Raw genomic sequence first — 11,029 nt, forward strand, 5'->3', positions numbered from 1 at the left:
TGCTGAGAGAAAACTGCTTGGGTAGTCTTTGGGAAATAATTGTGAGTAGCATGACACAGGCGGGAACTGCTGAGGGAAAATCTGCTTAGGTAGATGTTAATCCTTACGTCTTGAGAGAGACAGTACGTCCGCTTACTCTCGCTAGAGACGCGATTGGGAATTTTATTCTTCTTGTCATGAGAGGGAAAGTATATCCGCTTACTCTCGCTGGAGACATAACGAAGGTGTGTCGAATTTGTGAGGGAACCAATGCTCGTTGCGACAAGCAGAAGGTCTTGGAAGGAATAAATAATGCGCAACAGTTTGCTGCGGCCTTGGAAATGCGGGCCGGAACGAAATAAAATCGCCAAACGGACCAAAAGAATGAAAATAACATCGGGGAAGAGGCGCACCAAAGATGGGCCCACAAATAACGAATTCATAATGAATTTTTGAAAATCCGTACGGAGGGAACAAAAGGAAGAGGCACAGCATGAGCTGCGTCTCTTGGAAGAGGCGCACCGCCTACTGCGTCTATTCCCCAAATTGATTTTCCTGCGTAAAAACGCGAAAATCAGGAGGCTTTGTATTCATTTGCTCGAAACATAAATCACACATTTCTCTCTCAAATCTTCACCATTTCCACCAAGTTTTGATTCAAAAGCTTGCATTAATCATGACTAATCGAGGTATGTGTCTCAATCTTGCATTAATCTTCCACATTCGTCCAATTTTGAGCCGAAAACCCTAGGGTTTATGACCCATTTGATCGAAAATTTGGGGCTTTTCCCCCAAACGCATTTGCCTTGTCAAATTGACATTAGAAATGGATAGTAGGTAGTGTTAGGAACATAACCATGTATTTGTTTCGAATTTTCATCAAGTTTTGAGCCTTTGAGTGAAATTTGAGACGGCTTTACATCTGAACCGTAAATTGCTTCGAAAATAGCCTTAGGATTGCCCATTTGTAATGAAACTTGATATTTGGGATCCTTGAATGATGGGTAAACTTTCTACCATCCCGGAATTTTGGTTTGTGACGGCTTTTTCAGGACACTTTTCTAGGGCATAATCGCCATTATAGCGAAATGCTGTCGAAATTTCGACTCGAACCCGGAAATAGGCTTCAAACTAGACTTGACTTGACCCAAATTACCACATGAGTGATCGGGTAGGTGGAAATATGGCCAAGGATGGCGAAAAAAGAGCGGTTTCAGGGCTTCCTAAGGCTCGAAAATCCCTTAACCAAGGCTTGTCGTCACGTGACGCGGCCTAAATTTGCTTTAATGTTGCAGGTGATGAGGCTTCTACTTCTGGGAGAGCTCCCATGGAGATCGACGCTGCCACTGTCGAGGAGGCTTTGGAGCAGGCCTTCACCGCTGCGGTGATGGCTGTTGGAGACGAGCTTCACGAGGAGGAGGCCGTTGAGGAGGAGGAGGAGGCCCCGAGACGGGCGAACGTCGGACGAGGAGGTCGTCAGCTGAGAGGGGCTCCCGCGTGGGCTGAGACTTGGGAGAGTAGGCACCTGGTGTGGGCTGCAGAGGGTCACCTGTCCTACAGGACGGTGAAGAGTTTGGTAAATAGGAATTCACTACTCACTACTCATCCCTATTCATTCTTTTGTCCAAATTTCTTTCAAACTTCATTCAAAACTAAAGATAGCTTTGTTTTAAATCACAATAGGAGGCCGGGAACATCAGGTCGTTCTCGGGTTACACGACAGCGATAGAGCACTATGAGCGGCTGTCGGCGGAGGAGAGGGCCATGATCGAGCGTGGAGCGTTCGGTCCTTTGGTTCAGGTCTGGAGGGATATCGTGAAGAGGAAGTTGAGGGCTAACCTTAGCCTGGTCCGTGCTTTCTTGGACCGATTCTGGGATACGACTTCCACATTTCACATGCCTTTTGGTGAGGTGGGAGTCACTTTGGAGGATTACGGCATGATTTCTGGTCTGCCGTGCGGGACCGAGGAGGTGGTGTGGCCTAAGACTGCCATGAGGGCGGACTCGGCCGAGGCGAGGAGATTGATCAGCTGGAACTTGTCACCGAAGGCCGTTACAGTGCCGGCTTTGATACCCAGTTCCTACGTTCGAGACTACTTTGCGGGGAAGACCCCGGCGCTGGTGACGATTGACGGGAGGGAGACGGCTCCTCCTCCCTGTACAGCCGAGCAGAGGGCTCGTCTGTGGCTCTGGTGGTTTCGGTCTTCGATTTACCTCGGAGACAAGGGCGAGAGGCTGTCGACGAAGCTTCTTCCCTTCCTTTCTGACCTGAGTTCCCTAGGACGTTGGGACTGGGTCACTGCTGGTTTTGCGGTCCTCATCCGCTTCATGAGGGCCATGGTTCGTCCGGAGTTGATGGAGAAGGGGACTTGTCCTGGTGCTGTCGGACCTGGACTACTGCTGGAGGTATGAACTTTCCTTTAGACCAAAATAAATTCCTTTTCTTTATCAAATCCCGAAAGATCGTCATTGATTATTTTGCTTTGTAGGCGTGGGTGTACTCCTACTTCCCGAGCCTCGCGCCCAAGAGGACGGAGCCGCTGGAGAGGGCCTATCCCGTGGTGAGGGATTGGGTGATGTGCCGGACGAAGAGCAAGCGTTCTTCTCACAGCGTCTACCGGCGGGACGTGAACGCTCTTCAGCTGAGCAGCGTGAGTATCCCACCTATATTTGGTCGTGCTTCTTATATTCGCTTTTAGTTGATCATGATCCTTGCTTTATCTTGTCACAGTGGGTGCCCAGACCTTGGGCGGAGTACGCCGGCGCCTCCTTTCGCGGCTGAGATCCTTCGACCTAGGAGCTCGAGCCGACTACTGTTGAGGACGTCGATGGGTCCTGTGTGGTACTTGGGCGAGCGTTTGGCTCGTCAGTGCTCACGGGACGTGTTGACGGTTCCCGTCGATCCTCCCAGGACGATGTTTAGGGAGCCTTCTGAGGCTGAGAGGGAGTCGGACCTGGCTGGTGCTAGTGGCGACGCCCTTCTTCTTCCTGGCGAGGACTACTCGGCGTTCCTTTACGGGAGGTTGGCGTACTGGCCGGTAGTGGTGAGCATCGTTTACTTTTCCTTTTGATTTGATTTTTTTGAGAATCATGATGAAAGATCATCAATTGATGAGAACCATTTGTCTCTGTAGGAGGTCGAGGCGGCGGGCATCGAGCCCCCAGAGTACCCGGAGACCCTCGAGTACACTGACGCGAGCGGGAGGACGACGATCTCCGAGCTGCGTGACTTTGACGTAGCTGTGACGGATGCTGGCCTGGACGACTGGCAGCATCTGATTCGGAGGGTGAGCCTCTAACTTGTATAACCTTTTGTGTATGAACACACTTGATTGAGTTTGTTAATGTGTTGAGAATTTCCTTTTGAAAATGCAGGTTGCGCCGTCTCGGTTTGTGGCGTTGTGGAGGGTGGCCAACCGCCTGCGAGCTACTGCCGTCGAGGCGCTTGTCGGCGGTCGAGGTCGTCAGGTATGAACCTTACGCCTATTTCATTTTTGATTTTTTTTTTTTGATTTCGCTTGAAACAATTGACATGAGCCAATTTATTGTTTACAGGGTGACCGCGGGCTGGAGCAAGGGTTGACCCAGTCTCGGGAGGAGACAGCTCGCGTGTTGAGGGAGCTCGAGGTTCGGGATGCCGAGATCGCCGCTCTTGTGGCGAGAGTTGCAGAGTTGGAGGGCGCCCAGCAGTAGTTTTGTGTAGCTTTTGTCGTATTTTGCACATTTGTACATTGATTTTGAACATTTTTGGACTTTGTTTGGGGCTCGAGCCCCCAGTTTGTTGTACATTTCCTTCGTTTGGTATATATATGACGGTCTGAGTGCCTTTGCTGCTGGGTTGTGTTGCTTGTATCTGCAGGTTAGTTTCGAACAGGTTTGGTAGATGACGGTTTGCGCCGTCATGCTGCCGAAATTTACATAGAAAAACACGCAAAGCATACATTTTTATATACATATGGCCTTAATTAGCGCAAAATGAGAGACTCAAAAGAACGCGAAAATGCAAAAATTTTGCCGGAAATGACCGGACGGTAGGGAGGGTTACCCCCTAAAAAAAAGAAAAAAGGAAATTTATAAGTTAGAAATGTAGAAATGAAATTGAGAAATTAATATATACAAGTTGAAATTAAAATGAAAATTATTTCCTAAAATGAAAATGAAATTTATTTCCTAAAATGAAAATATACAAGTGTGATATAATGGCAGAAATGTCGATGTCGCCTCGAAATGCGTTCCCGCGAAATTAGGAAACCTGAAACATAGTAATCTTCCCGTATTTACCAAAATAATAACCCGTAAGAATAGGAAATTATTCGTTATGGAATTAGGAAAGATCCAACGCGGAAAATCACAGAAGTGAAGCGCAGGAAGAGGCGCAGCATGAGCTGCGTCCTTTTGAAGAGGCGCAGCAGGCGCTGCGCCTGTTCCCAGGTTGTTCCGTTCTGACGGATTTTTGGAAACAACAATTAGTATAAATAGAAACGTCGATAGAGCTTTTATTCACACAAATCTTCCGTATCTTCTTCGTCTAAATATATAAAATTCTCAAAACAAAATTTTCTCAATACTTTGGAGATCCGCTTGAAGGAATGGACCAACGAATTTTCAAATATGGAGAAGCATGTTATGGGCTCTTATAATTTTGGATCGTTGTTGAGTTTGAAACTCATCAAGGTTGTGAAACCGTTCTTGGATGCTTGCCTTGACTACTGGGACCCGAACTACCACATTTTTGTGTTCCCTGGAGGTGATATTTGCCCTTTTCCTGAAGAAATTGCTGCTATTGGTGGATGGGACCCCGAACATTTGCCTGCTATTCCTTCTACTTCTCAGGGGTATAAAAGCAAATTTAGAGATTTGCTCGGATTGACTAGACTTGAGGTGGACCGTCTAGTTACCTCAAAAGGTGTGAGAATGTTGGACTTCATAGATCGATTCATCAACAGGGCTGACCCCACCGTTTCTCATGTTGCTAGGCGGATGGCATTTGGCTTTTGCTTGTTGCAAGTGTATGTCTTCCAGGGGCATGTTGATGAAGACTTGAGAGGTGATCCCCGTCTTTTGGGCCTTGTTGAGCAGATGGAACTGCATAGGAGCCCAGCTTGCTTATGCTTAGGAGAGATTATTTTGGGCTTGGATAATAGGAAATCCAACCATGATCTGCCATTCTTGGGGAGTCCCGTCATTCTGCAGGTAAAAGACATCTCTTTTTTTTTTCGTTTTTTTTTTTCGTTTTTTTTTTTCGTTTTTTTTTTCGTTTTTTTTTCGATGTCTAATACCTGCTTTTGGTAGGTTTGGCTTATGGAGCGGTTCCGATTGATCGAGCCCCCAGTTCATGCGCTTTCCTATCATGCCCGTTCGATTGCGATGAGGACGAGGTTGTACATGGTGGACTTCACCCGGGTCTGTGATTATTGGAAGAACAAGCTGAAGAGTGATGATGGTCCCTTGATTAGGTGGGTCGTTCCGTGGTGGCACCTCAAGTCCGTCACTGAAGTGTCTTCTTTGGATCCCACAAGGTCGGTGCGCATTCCTGGATTGGAGTTTATGGTGTGCATCTTCCCGGAAAGGCTGATGAGACAAGTTGGGCTGAAGCAGACGATCCCAAGGCTCGATACCGTCCCGCGGACTGCTATGGCGCTTACTACAGAGAGCCGAAGAGAGTGGGCTATCAAATGGGCCCAAAGAAACATGTGGTTCTTGAATTTCTCCGCCAATGCTTTATGGGTGTCGGATTCTTATCTGAGGTGGAGGAAGGCAACAACTCCGGAAGAGCGCGAGAAGTTGAGGAAGCGCGAGCCCATCGACTACAAGGTGCGCGAGGGAGAGAAAGAGAAAGAGAAGCATCTGACAGAGGGAGAAGAAGAAGTCGGGTTTCAAGTTGTTCATCCTTCGAAGAAACCGAAGACTACTCCTGTCGCAGAGATGGTGATTGGCAAGAATGGAAAACCTAGACCTCGAGAAAGACCGTTGGTGATTAGGTCTGAAGTGGCGCAAGAGCGTCCAGTTCGAGGTCGTGACAAGAAATATGACAAGAATGACAAGGGCAAGGGGAAGATGGAGGAATAGCCAGAATCTCTTTATTATTATTTGATAATTATTATTATTGTTGTTGTAATAAAAAGGTGGGATTTTTAGAATCCTAGCCTATTCTATTTTTATTATGTAGCGTATTATTATTATTTAGAAAATGAATGAAATAAAAAAGGTTAAGTGGTTATGAAACCGTTGTGATTTTCTATTTATTATTCTTGTCGAATTTCAAATGCAATGCAAATGTCCTTCTATTTACATTTTAGATATAATGGGTTGAATCCCGTGAAGGATTGCCTACGTATTCACTTAAAAAGTGAAATCAAACCCTTGCGCGTAGTTCGAGTAAATGTAAGAGAATAATTGTTCTAAGCAAGAGCTTGTAATGAACTTAGAAAAGAAGCATGAGCTTTTGCTTACTCTGAAGGTGCGAATTTAGTTTATTTGATGATACGAGGATGACAAATTTGTCAAAATACAAGCGCATAGTGACATTAGCTTATTTCAGCTTGGCCAGGGGCCGTTTATTTAGTGCCACAAGAGCGACACGTGGGTTTACGCGAGGCGCGTTTTTGTTCCTATTCTAGGCATAGTACCGTTTTAGTTGGTCAAGGTTTGTTGGGTTTGAAAACTCATTCCCGTCTAGGTCTGTGATTTTAACCGCACCCCCAGGGAGTATGGATTTGACTAGAAATGGTCCGGCCCAATTAGGTTTGAATTTTCCCCGTGGGTCGACAGGTAAAAGAGCTCTAACCGATTTAAGCACTAAGTCTCCTTCTTTGATGTTTCTTGGCCTAACCCTTTTGTTGAAAGCTCGTTTGATACGAGCTTGGTATGTTTGGACATTATGTAAGGCGCGTAGCCTACGTTCATCCAGGAGGATGAGCTCTTCATATCTATCCCTCTTCCAATCGGTTTCCGGGATTTGACTTTCGAGTAAAATACGCAAGGATGGTATTTCTAGCTCGACTGGTTGTACAGCTTCCATGCCGTAGGTCAAATAGAAAGGAGTAGCCCCAGTGGGCGTCCTAACAGATGTACGATACCCCCATAAAGCAAAAGGTATCTTGCTTGGCCAATCTCTATAGTTGTCAATCATTTTCTTGAGAATCGTGACAACATTCTTGTTTGCTGCCTCTACTGCGCCGTTAGTCTGTGGTCTATAGGGCGAAGAGTGGTGATGCTTAATCTTGTATTTGGCTAGCAATTGCTCGGTTTCAGCTTGGAAATGTGATCCGTTATCGCTAATGATCTCATGTGGGCAACCATATCGACAGATGATGTTGTTTTGTATGAACTTTGCCACATTTTTAGCTGTAAGACCAGTGTAGGAAGCCGCTTCTACCCATTTGGTAAAATAGTCGATTGCTACTAGAATGAAACAGTGATCTCCTGTTCCGGCTGGGGTTATCTTCCCGATTATGTCAATTCCCCATGCAGAAAATGGCCAAGGGGATGTCATTGTATAGAGCAATGAAGGAGGGACATGTTGTACATTCCCGAAGATTTGGCAGTTGTGGCAATGTCTTACGTATTTGATGCAATCGGATTCCATTGTGGTCCAATAATATCCCAAACGTCTGATTTTCTTTGCCATCATGGGCCCACTCATGTGAGGACCGCATTCTCCGTCGTGGACTTCTTCCATCACCTTTCGTGCTTGTGAATGATCAAGGCAACGTAGGACTACACCAAGAGGTGTTCTTTTGTATAATTCTCCCTGCATGAGAATGTATTGGGAAGCTAGTAGGCGTATAGCGCGTTGTCCCCTCTTATCCATGTCTGGTGGATATGTACCATTAAGCTTAAAATTCAGGATTGCTTGGAACCAGGGTTCCTGCGCGATTTCCTCTTCATCGGTGATTTGATGGACATAAGCCGGCTCTGACCGTCGTTCGATGCACAAAGGCATTTCCACCATGTGATCTGGCATATTAATCAATGATGAAAGTTTCGCAAGAGCGTCTGCAAATTGATTTTCCTCCCGAGGTAGGTGTAGGTAGGTTACGTGATCAAAGAATAGAGCGACTTGGTCTATCCTAGCCTGATAAGGTGCGAGGCTTTCGCTTCGGATTTTCCAAGATCCTGTAACTTGGTTAATGATTAGTGATGAATCCCCATGTACTCGGAGGTTTTTAATGCCTAAGCTCACTGCCGCTTGTAGTCCAATCAGACAAGCTTCATATTCTGCAGCATTGTTTGTCACCTCGAAGTCGAGTTTGACAAAGAATTGGTGTATGCTCGCCTTCAGGAGAAATGAGCAACACTCCTATTCCGAATCCTCTTAAGTTTGATGCTCCATCAAAGTATAGGTCCCAGGAGTCTACATCAGTTTGGAGTATATCCTCGTCTGGAAATGACCAAGTATCTATTGTTTGTGCGTCGTCGATAGGATTTTCTGCAAAGAATTCGGCGACGGCGCGATCTTTTATAACTTTCAGTGGCACGTATTTGAGGTCGTATTCTGAGAGCATCAAGGTCCATCTTGCTAGACGTCCATTGAGGACGGGTTTCTCGAAGAGGTATTTGACTGGATCCATTTTGGAGTATATTTTGACGGAGTAGCTAAGCATGTAATGGCGTAGCTTCTTCGTTGCCCACACAAGAGCGAGGCATATCTTTTCGAGTTGCGAGTATTTGCACTCGTACTCCAAGAACTTCTTACTAAGATAGTAGATAGCTCTTTCTTCACTTCCTACAGTTTGAGCCAGCATGGCACCCATGGCCGTTTGATTCATTGTGAGATATAAACCAAGAGGTTGATCTCGTTGTGGTGGCATGAGCACTGGTGGTTTAGCCAATATCTCCTTGATCTGGTCGAATGCCTTTTGACAATCATCATCCCACATGGTGTGGTCTTTTTTCTTGAGTTTCTTGAAGATAGGCTCACAAATCATCGTAAGTTTCGATATGAATCGACTTATATATTGCACCTTTCCTAGGAATCCTCTGACTTCTTTTTCTGTTTGAGGTTTTGGCATTTCGATCAGAGCTTTGATTTTGGAAGGATCTATTTCTATACCTCTTTGACTAACGACGTATCCCAGGAGTTTGCCAGATGTTACCCCGAATGTGCATTTCTGAGGGTTTGTCTCATGTTGTACTTTCGTAGCCTTGCGAAGAACTTGCGAAGGTTCGCAATATGCCCTTCTCTTTCCTTGGATTTGACAATCATGTCGTCTACATATACCTCAACCTCTTTGTGCATCATGTCATGTAAGAGTGTAGTTGCGGTGCGTTGGTATGTAGCTCCGGCGTTGATCAATCCGAACGGCATTACCGTATAGCAGTAGGTTCCCCATTGGGTGACGAATGCGGTTTTATGCATATCTTCCATGGCCATCTTGATTTGGTTATAACCCGCATACCCATCCATGAAGGATAGTCATGCGTGGTCTGCAGTATTGTCTACCAATATGTCGATATGAGGTAGAGGGAAGTCATCTTTTGGACTTGCTTTGTTTAAGTCCCTAAAGTCAACACAAACGTGGATTCTCCCATCCTTCTTGGGTACGGGTACTATATTAGCTACCCAGTCAGAATACTCGGAAACTTTGATGAATCCGGCTTTGAATTGTTTGTCAACTTCTTCCTTAATCTTTAGAGCCCATTCCGTTCTCATTCGTCGAAGCTTCTGTTTCACAGGTTTGAAACCTGGCTTAATCGGAATCCTATGTTCAGCGATATCCCTGTCGATCCATGGCATATCTTTGTAGGACCAAGCGAAAACGTCTTTGAATTCATTTAGGAGGTCTATGAAATCGGCCCTTTCGGTAGAGCTCAAGGTAGTCCCTATCCTAAGTTCTTGGGGTTCTAAGTCGGTTCCTACGTTGATGGGTTCGGTGTCTTCTATTACTGGTCCCCCTTCCCCTTCCTGTAGTATTTTTTTGGCTACGTAGGGAGGTATTTCGATTGAGTCTGGGTCTTGGTCATCCTCAGTATCATCGTAAACAGAATTGCACTCAAGATAACACAAAGAGTAAGAAGAACCTGATTTATTCATATTAAAATTTGAGTAAAGTTGAAACAGAGAAGCCAACTGATCCATGGTCAGTGGCGGCAAAGGGACAGTGGTTGGGGCATTTCCCGAACTACTGCGACTACTCGAGACTAAGCAAGGAGAAACGAAGGGAGTGGGGATGACGACAGGAGTAGACTCTCTAATGACTTCTCTAGACTCTGACTCTGACTCCGACTCCGACTCGAACTCATCGTCTTCTGGTTCTCCTTTGAACATCTCTCCTTCTCCAGTGGTGAGCTTGAAGAATCTTCCTTGATTGTTGGTCCATTTGATAGATTTTCTCCATCCTTTCTGCTGTATTGCGTCGGTTTCTGTGATTAACGCGGTAGGGTTGAAGCGATCGTCTTGTAGTATCATGGTAATGATCTCATCCTGCGCGGCCCTAACGAATCGATCTTCTCCAAACAATAGGCTAACAGCTTGTTCGTCTAAGCAAGGTGCTTGACGGGTTTTGACGGTAGGAACCGTTTCTGGAGGGATGAAGTAGCAATCGTGAAAGATCTCGATTCCGGCTAACTTCCTCTCGAGATAATGCCAAGGTTCGGGAAATCCGTGAAAGAGTTCTAGACTTCCTTCTTGAACAAAGTACCCATTTAAAGTAGGGAGATATGGCCTCATTTGGACTCCTACGTGCTTGCGGTTTTGGACTTGGGCAAGCATTTCGAGAACCTCCTCTTTTGTGGGTTTGTACCCTAGTCCAAGTGGTATCCTCGTTGAGTTGCCTTCCTTGTATGGTGGGAAGGTATTCTTCCGAATAGGGTTCAAAGGCATTCCAGGGAAGTATCCCTGGGATTTGAGTATGTGGTTGACCACCAAGTTAGAGTAGGGATTATAGTATAAGGGTGCCAACTCACTTTCTATGACGCTTACACTTTGGAAGCCCCCAAGTTCGTATACGGGATCCGCAAGGACTTGATTGTTCGACTGTTTTTCGATTATTGCCTTGATGGGTGACGAAGTGATCGTCACTACTTTGCCGTTTAGTGGGATCTTAAT

Source organism: Silene latifolia, chromosome 3 (assembly GCF_048544455.1).
Source record: "Silene latifolia isolate original U9 population chromosome 3, ASM4854445v1, whole genome shotgun sequence".
NCBI classification, from domain to species: domain Eukaryota; kingdom Viridiplantae; phylum Streptophyta; class Magnoliopsida; order Caryophyllales; family Caryophyllaceae; genus Silene; species Silene latifolia.